Source organism: Petaurus breviceps, unplaced genomic scaffold (genome assembly GCF_028583685.1).
Source record: "Petaurus breviceps papuanus isolate PSGF00001 unplaced genomic scaffold, PetGlider_PUasm1.0 79, whole genome shotgun sequence".
NCBI classification, from domain to species: Eukaryota; Metazoa; Chordata; class Mammalia; order Diprotodontia; family Petauridae; genus Petaurus; species Petaurus breviceps.
The window spans coordinates 5253240-5262205 of record NW_027186523.1 but is presented as its reverse complement, the minus strand read 5'-3'; positions in this window follow the sequence as shown (position 1 = coordinate 5262205).

The following is an 8966-nucleotide window of genomic DNA, read 5'->3' as shown; positions in this document are numbered from 1 at the left end:
AGAAGAAGAAGAAGAAGAAGAAGAAGAAGAAGAAGAAGAAGAAGAAGAAGAAGAAGAAGAAGAAGAAGAAAGAGGAGGAGGAAGAGGAGGAGAAGGAGAAGGAGAAGGAGAAGGAGGGAAGAATGTCTAGGAAAGAGATTTCTGGTATACACATACCCACACATTACATTTATATGTGAGATAAGGCTAATAATCCAGGAAAAGAGACTGCATCAGTATGAGAAAGAGTAACCAGATGGGTAGAAGGAGAACCAAGACACATCAGTGTCAGAAAAAACCCAGAGAACAGAGAATATCTTGGAGAACAGTGTGGGCTGTGCCACGTGCTGCAAAGAAGTCCAAAAGGGTGATGATTAAGAAAAGACAATCAGATTTGGCAATTAAGAGTTCCTGGTAATTTTGGAAAGAGTGAGTACTTTCAGATGAGAAATGAGGCAAGAAGTCAGATTACAAAGAATTGAGAAGAGAGGAAGTAAGCCAAGAAGTTTAGATAGGCTTTTTCTTTTATCAAAAATTCGGTTAAGAAAGGGAGAAAAAATGTAGGATGATAGGTTGAGAGAAAGTCATGATGAAAAAAAAAAGAATTTTGAAAGATGAAAAAGCACTGTATGTATTTGTAGGCAGCAAGGAAGAAACCAATAGATAGGGGAAAATTCAGGATAAGAGAGAGAAGGAATAAATGTGGGCACAAGTTGCTGGGGAAGACATAGTGGGGGAAACGAATGGGAGACGCATGTAGAGGTGTTGGCCTGGTGAGAAGAGCATTGGAGTAAAGGAAAAGACAATGGGTAATGATACCAGTTGGTTGTGGGCCATAGAAAGGGGGAGAAGAGAGAGCTCATAACAGAAGGCCCCGTTGGCTCTGTGAAATGCCCTATGAAATGAAGTCCTTAGCTTTAAGAGTGGAAGGTGGACGTGGTGTGGAAAATCTGAGGAGAGAAGAGAGGGTTTGAAATAGCCACCATAGGGCGTGGGATAGAAATAGCTCAAAGCACTCCAGTGGGGTAGGTGCTATTATTATCCCCATTTTAATGATGAAGAAACTGACTCTCAGGCAGATGAAAACACTCCCTGCAATCACAAAAACATATGAATTTAATTGCACTTTCTTGTGCTATAAGTAATGATGAATATGAATAATTCAGAACAACATGGGGAAACATGAACTAATGCTGAGGAAAAAAAGAGAGACCATAGTGGGCAACTGTAATGGGAATGTAAATTTTAAAGATCTTCCCTGCCCCTAGGCTAAAGTGCACCTGGAGCCTGGGGTGGGAGGCTTGTTTTTCAGTAGATACTTCTTGATTGGCCAGTGAGTCAATAAGGTTGTTACATTCTCTGAGCCAGGAGAAGGCTATATAAGCCCTGATGTGTAGCTTTGTTTTGGGGCTCACTTTGAGAAGTGTTCTGTGATTTTATATGGATTCTGGGAAGCCATTGTCCAGAGCCCCCTGGCTTTGAAAAACCCAGATGTTGAAACCCAGATGTTGATTTGGTATGGATGTAATGGTTGGACAGTTTGGAAAGCTGTCTACTTGATCTGTTTCTGTCTTGATAATTCTGCCTGTATACTTTGAAGTTCAGGGTGACCTTTTTCCCCTGAACAAGGTAAAGGATATATGTTTGATTAAAGTAAGCTTGTTAGCCCATTTTGAGTTGCTTTCCTTTATCAAAGCAGATCCAAGAACCTGTATTGGCAGCAAACCCTGAGGATGCTTGGGGTGCTTGCCACTACAGCAACATACAGGACTATAACACAAATAAAGCCAACATGGAAATGAAAAAAAAAACCCTCTAGTTAAAGTATCATCATATTTAAAGAATACATATTCTTTCTATTACTGTTTGGTTAACTAATTATTCGGTGAGGGGAATGTATTTTGTCCAGGATTATGTTGGAGGAGTTTTTGCGGGGAAAGGAAAGAATTGCTGTTGTTTCAAATCAAAATTTATTAATAGACTTAAAATAAATAAAATTTTTAAGTTTGCTAGAAATTTTATTTATCTTGTATCCAAAATGTATTTCTTTAGTTTTGCATTTGCTCAGTAACAATTAATACTGTACTGAGAAAACATTTTGTCAAATTGTTAGTGACATGTAATGGCAGTCAGCATTGTATGTACAATGGCCTTTGTATTTTTTTGTGTTTTTTTTTTTTTTTTGCTTTTGGAGGGCAATTGGGGTTAAGTTACTTGGCCAAGGTCACATGGCTAGTTTTTGTGTTAAGTATCTGAGGCCAGATTTGAACTCAGATCCTCCTGACTCCAGGGCCAGTGCTCTATTCACTGCACCCCCTAGGCCCCCTGGCCTTTGTATTTTAATATAAGGTTAAGAACGCTAATTACTACATGTTGTTTAAATGTGGCACAAACTAAAGAGAACAGGTGTCCTCAAAGTCTTAGGACAATTTTTAAGCTGTTAAAGCTTCTGTATTACTGCCTGTCGGTCATTTAGAACACAGAGCTGTTTTTCTGTGTTATAAGAATATCTCTAAAATGCCAACTAGATATAGATATGTAATTTAAAAGTGCATAGGTCATTATTAAATCCAAATTGACTCTACTTAGCACAAAGATCGTATTTGTATAGTGTCTTTTATCTATTCTCAAACACACGGGTAAAACAGATTTGGAGCTGGGAATAATTCTAGAATAGGCCAGAACAACCTGCAACCCACAGGCCGCTTGTAGCCCTGTGGCCATTTGTAGAACACCAAAGGATTTCAGTAGGGCTGCAAAAAATGTGGAGGAAAGCTTCCTTTGTATGTAGAGGAAATCTTTTGGTGAGCTGCAAGTTGCCTGTGTGTGGGCTTTCAGGGGCCGATGGGCTGCAACTTGTGCAGGCCCGTTCTAAAGAATTTCTAGGGTTACACCACCCTTATTTTTACAGATCAGGAAACTGAGGTCTGGAAAGGTTAAGTAACTTGTCAAAAATCAAAGAGCCTATATAGTTGAGATCAAATCCCATCCTTCAAATTTCAAATCCAATGTTTATTTCACAACGTGCTTCTGTCTCTCAGAGTTCCCCATCTCACGTCATTTTTTTGGAGCATTTTATGTTACTGGGTCATATATCTGAGAATGAATACTGAGTATCATTCACACTGATGAAAATCTGGGGGCAACTAGGTAGCCCTGGAGTCAGGAGGACCTGCATTCAAATCCGGCCTTGGACACTTGACACACTTACTAGCAGTGTGACCTTGGGCAAGTCACTTAAACCCAATTGCCCTGCGGTCCCCCCTCCAAAAAGCAAAAAAAAAAAAAAAAAATCTGGACAATCTTTTCAAACATCATGCATGTGTTTAGCAACTCCCTTCCACCGCCTCCCCTTCCTGCACCCCCACACACACCCCATGGTAGATAATTAGCTCCAACTTCTGTACTCTAGAGCAAGCTGGGTAAGTAACCCAGAGTGGGTACAACAGAGATGTTAAACAAGGAGTTGTATGTTTATCAAAGGTATTTACCACTGTCATGGAGATTGTCTCCTGCAGGATCTAAATGAAAGGGGGAATCTATGGATGGTGAAGTCCTCAATTACATAGAATATTGAATTCATTGCATCATACCCTGCCAGAAAATGACAAGGGCCTTCAATGACAGCCAAAATTATTCAAAGGAGATCACTTTAACAATCTATACCTTTAACAAGTGAATAAAAAAATGCCTCTTGTCCAGTCTGTGATATGAAGTTGCATGCTCAATCAATACATATTTAAAAAAAATTTGTTTCAGAAAGTCACCTCAACTTATTTGGGATTTGAACCAAAGACTGAATAGGAGAAGAGAGTAAACTGAATTGCTTTGGGGATTTTGAATGATGCTTTAAATGAACCCAAGTTGCTCTCTGGCACAAATGTTCCTTTTCAACACAAATGTTCAAGCAGTCATGCCATATGCTAGCAAATTTCAGAATATCACAATCTTTGTGAACTCAAAGTTGGGGATCAACATGGGAAAGGGTACCTATGTCAGTGAAATCACAGATCCAGTTTTCTAATTCAGGAAACTAAACTTAGTTTGTTCTCAGAGCATATACATTTTCTCTCTCCTATTCTGGAAGAGACTGTTGATAACATCTTGGTAGTTATTTTTTGTTTTTTCTTCTGTGTGAATGCTTATGTAAAAGAGAAGGTACAGCATATTGCTTCTCAAATCATCTAGTGGGGCAGCTAGGTGGCATGAGGAATAGAGTGCTGGACCTGGAGACAGGAAGACTCCTCTTCCTGAGTTCTAATCTGGCCTCAAACATTTACTAGCTCTGTGACCCTAGGCAAGTCACTTAACCCTGTTTGCCTCTGTTTTCTCATCTGTAAAATGAACTGGAAAAGTAAATGGCAAAGCACTCCAGTATCTTTGCCAAGAAAACCTCAGATGAGGACTTGGAGAGTCAGACACAATTGAAATGACACAACAACAAAATCATCAGTAATCATCTCTGATACACAGTAATACAATATTATTTATCCAAATGTCCAATATATTTTGCCTTTTTCTATGTAAGTTAGCTTACATAGTAAGATATCTTAAGCCTTCTCTCATGTGTTCCCTAACATTTATTTTCTTAGGATAGAGTCTGGAGAAAATTCTCTGTGGCATTCATAGAAAAATATATACTGAATCTAAATACAACTTAAATTGTTTGACAAGATTCAGCTCAGATGTTTGCTCCTTCATTAAGCCTGATTTCTCTAGCCGACAGCGATCTGTCCTTTCTTTGAACTTTTGGAATACTTTTTAATTACCATATTATCAGATACTGCATCAAGCAATTTAAGATTTAGTAATGAGACTAATTTATATTGTTTTCTATTTCATAAACTTGTGAAATACTACAGATGTAATTGTATCATGTGTGTTGGCCTTGTTTTCTCCACGTTGCATTCTTCTTGAGAGCAAAGAACATATCTTAGAAACTTTTGTGTACCTCTGAACATCTAATACAATGCTTGAAACATAGTAGATGCTCAATAAATCTGTATTAATTTGATGACTAAGAAGACTGAATGATTGATCTCTTTCCAAACTATATAGGTTTTCATGCAAAGGTATGTCAATTGATTGCCCTGTTGTTCCACTCACTATTTCATTGACTTCCAGTCCAAAACTCTAATCTCTAATCACTGATTCCCCAGATGTGTGTCTCCTTCATTAGAATGTAGGTTTGTGGAAGGCTAGGATCGACTTGCCTTTGTATTTGTATTCCCAGTATGTAGCACACGTTTTGACATATAGTGTTTAGTAAATTATTTCTAGTAGCTCATTTATATATGTGGATTGCTCTCAGGCATTTTATAAAATCTTTCAAAATACGTTTCTGAAAGAGGAAGAATTCTGTCCAGGACAAGTATCTCATAGATTATTAAAACAAGAAGAGTGTGTTTTCAAAGTTAATGCTAATTTACCTAACTTGGATGAATTCATACATTCCAAAGAGTCCTGCTCATTAAAGAGCTCCCCCTAGAAAGTTATATTCCAATGATATCTTTATTCCACCTATTTTAAAAAATTTCTTCCAGAACTAACTCATATATCATAGAATTTAGTTGGTTACATCCCAAGTTTATTTTGTTGTGTGTATGTTTTTGTATTTGTTTGGGAAGAAGGGAGGATGAAACACTAAGATCACTCATTAGACTTAGCTTTGAATTACTTGGCATTTCCCAAAAGCCGAATCTACCCAGAAAGAATGAAAATCTGCCACCACATAAGATATTCAAAAGAATTGCCATAATATCGTGAAGGCAGTGCCAAAAGGAATGTTACTGCTGAATAATATATATTGGTGATCTCTGAGAAGCCACAGAGAACAAGATAGGTGCTATAGGATTGGAGCCTGGAAAATGCCCCAGTTTTCAGAAAAAGGAAACACTTAGATCCTGCATTTGACAAGGCAGTGAATTTGGTGTTTTGGGGCAGCTAGGTAGCACAGTCAATAAAGTGCTGGACCTGGAGTCAGGAAGATTCATCTTTCTGAATTCAAATGTAGTCTCAGACACTCACAAGCTGTATGACCCTGGGCAAGTCACTGAAACCTGTTTGCTCCAGTTTTTCATCAGTAAAATTAGCTAGAGAAGGAAATGACAAATAACTCAAGTATCTCTGTCAAGAAAGCTCCAAATGGGGTCATGAAGAGTTAGACATAACCAAAAATGACTGAACGCTGAATTTGGTGTTAATCCCTAACAAAATTACAGATGAGAATTTTTGAACAGATTTTCCTGGCATATTTGTTGTTTAGTCATATCTGACTCTTCATCACCCCATAGACCATGGCAGACCAGGTTGTTCTATCCTCCACTATTTCCCAAAGTTTGTCCAAGCTCATGTTTGTTACTTCTATGACACTAACTATTCCTCTTATCCTTGGCTATACCTTTCTCCTTTTGTTTTCAATCTTTCTCAACATCAGGGGCTTTTTCTAATGAGCCTTGTCTTTTCATTATGTGGCAGAATTATTTAAGCTTCAGCTTTAGTATTTTTCCTCCAAAGAACAGTCTGGCATATAATAAGGCACTTAATAAGTGCTTATTATCTTAACATGTTGATGACTTTAGGTGTACTTAGAAAGGGGGAAATCCATCACCATGAGACAATATGAACTCATTATACTAACCACATCTCCTTCTTTGATAGGTTTTCTAGGGTATGCTGTAGGGTGTAGGGTGTGTTCAGGGAGGACTGGTACCCCGGTGGAATGACTGCCAAGACCTTTGCAGGGCTGTTTTCTACCTTTTGGTGGCCATCTGTTCTACCTAACTCTCACCTGTGGTTCCAAGAAGCTGTAGCATGCAAAGTGGCCACACCCCAGTAAACCATTTTGGCAGATGGGCTAAACCAGGTTGAGGGTAATCAAGGGGTCTCAGACCCATTGGTGAGATAAGGGGGTGTCTACCCCCAAGCATGTGAAGACTTCCCCTGGTGGAATAGGCAGATGAGAACAATTTGTTCCAACAGCTATGAAGGCAGCTGAAGCAGGTGCTGTGGAGAGCTTAGAGCTTGGTTGGACATCAAAGATGCCAAGGTCACCCACTGCATCCCTGGCCATCCCCAGTCATCTTGATTCTGTCCTGTGATTACTCTGGAGGAGAAAGTAAGGCCTACAACTTTGTGAAACTCTCACTTAAATCCAAATTACGCAGGAATCAAAAGACATCACCCAAACTGCCCAACGTTTAAATTCTGCTTCAGAAAGCGCAACTCCCATGGGTTGGTGAAGGGGCAGAGTAAGCCCCTCTGTGAGGAATAAGAGTATACAAACCAAGGCCCAAACTCAGTATGACCTTTCTGTTACCCTGAGCTGTTTGGGAACAGATGATCCTGAGAATGTGAGGGCTGCTCTTCTCCTGGGACCCCGGCCAGGTCCTTGAGAAGAGATATGATAACTGCCCAACTCCTGGAACTAGCCATTCCAAAGAGACATTGCTCTTGGGGGGGCCTTCAACGATGAGGCCGTCCCAGGCCTCACACAAGATAAGATGCTTGCTAGAAACACCTGGTAGTATGCCTTCTTTGTTCTCATCATTACTTAAACTGTAAGATTCAGATCCCAAATTGGACTCTCACCCATTTTCAATGAAAATGCCCAACATCAAGAACCAAATTCCCTGACCTTGGAGAAAGGTAGTTAGAGCTTTATGGACTGATAGATAAAGCAAACTGACTGCTATAGCTCAGCATTTCCTCTGGGAACCTGCAATTCCACCCAATGTATGTTAGGGTTCCAGGAGGAAATAGCAACATTTGTGATATTCTCCACTCTAAAATAGTTAATTTGACATGGTGTGCCATATTTGTCCAAATATATACCACACCTTGCCCATGTTTGAACCAATCTTTTATAAAACTTGTCCAGTTATAATTACTTCAACATTTTTTTCTTAAATACAAGTTAGAACTTAGAACAAGTTTTTCTTTGATAGTTCCCAATTTGTAAACTCCAATTAGTCACAAATAGTCAATTAACATTTCATTATTAGAGACAAAATCTCATGAAAGATAAATGATGATTTGACTTACTGAAAAGTGAAATCAGGACCACTCGTTGAATGAATTGGATTGGGAGCTATTTTATGAGTCTTAGGAGGGAGAGATCGAGAAAGAGCTTTTCAGCTGTTTTTTTAGTGGTGAAAGTAAAAAGAGAGTGAGAAGCAATCAAAACTGCATCAGTATATGAGATGATAGCCAATTATTATGGGCACAATTATTCCCAGGGAGTTCTGTTTCTAAATTGCCAGATTATTGCCAAAGGGTGGTTTTGGTTTGTTCTCTCCAGAGAAATCAAAGGCTTTTTGATAAAGGCCTTTTCCACTGGGTTGCTACATACAAATCAATGCCAAATCAGATTTTATAGGCCACAGCAATTCAAACTTCGAACACACAAAGATTCTGAAAAGGGAGGGAGGAAGGCTTCAATTATTAATATGACTATCCATAAATGTATACATATATGTGTAATTCATTCTTGGCTACATCTTTCAAAGGTATAGCTGAAGACAAAGAGAACTGGGGGCATATGCCTGCTTATTCATCCATCAACCAGGATTCCTTTCTCCAAGGTCAGGGAATTTGGTCTTTGATGTTGGGCATTTTCAGGAAAGAGCTGATGAAGGCAACATGGGGAAGATGAGTTATCACTCTTCATGACTTGAGAGTCAGGACAGCTTGAAGTAAAACAATGACCAGGTGCATTATTGTGACCAGGTAAAGGCAAAAGGAACAAACCAATGATCTGTGACCTGTGACCTCTGAAGTGGTGGGAGAGACATTCAGCTTCATTTATGGCACACGGCTTTTCCCTTCTTTTCTGACCCTCAGCCCAGAAGCTACCATCCAGAGGGCCAGTAAACCCTTGTGTCTCTTAATCATTTCTTCCCTTTCTAGTTCCCAAAGGAAGTAGTCAACATGTACTAACATGTATGAACCTTCACCTTATCTGTTGCTTTTAATTGAAATCTATCTAC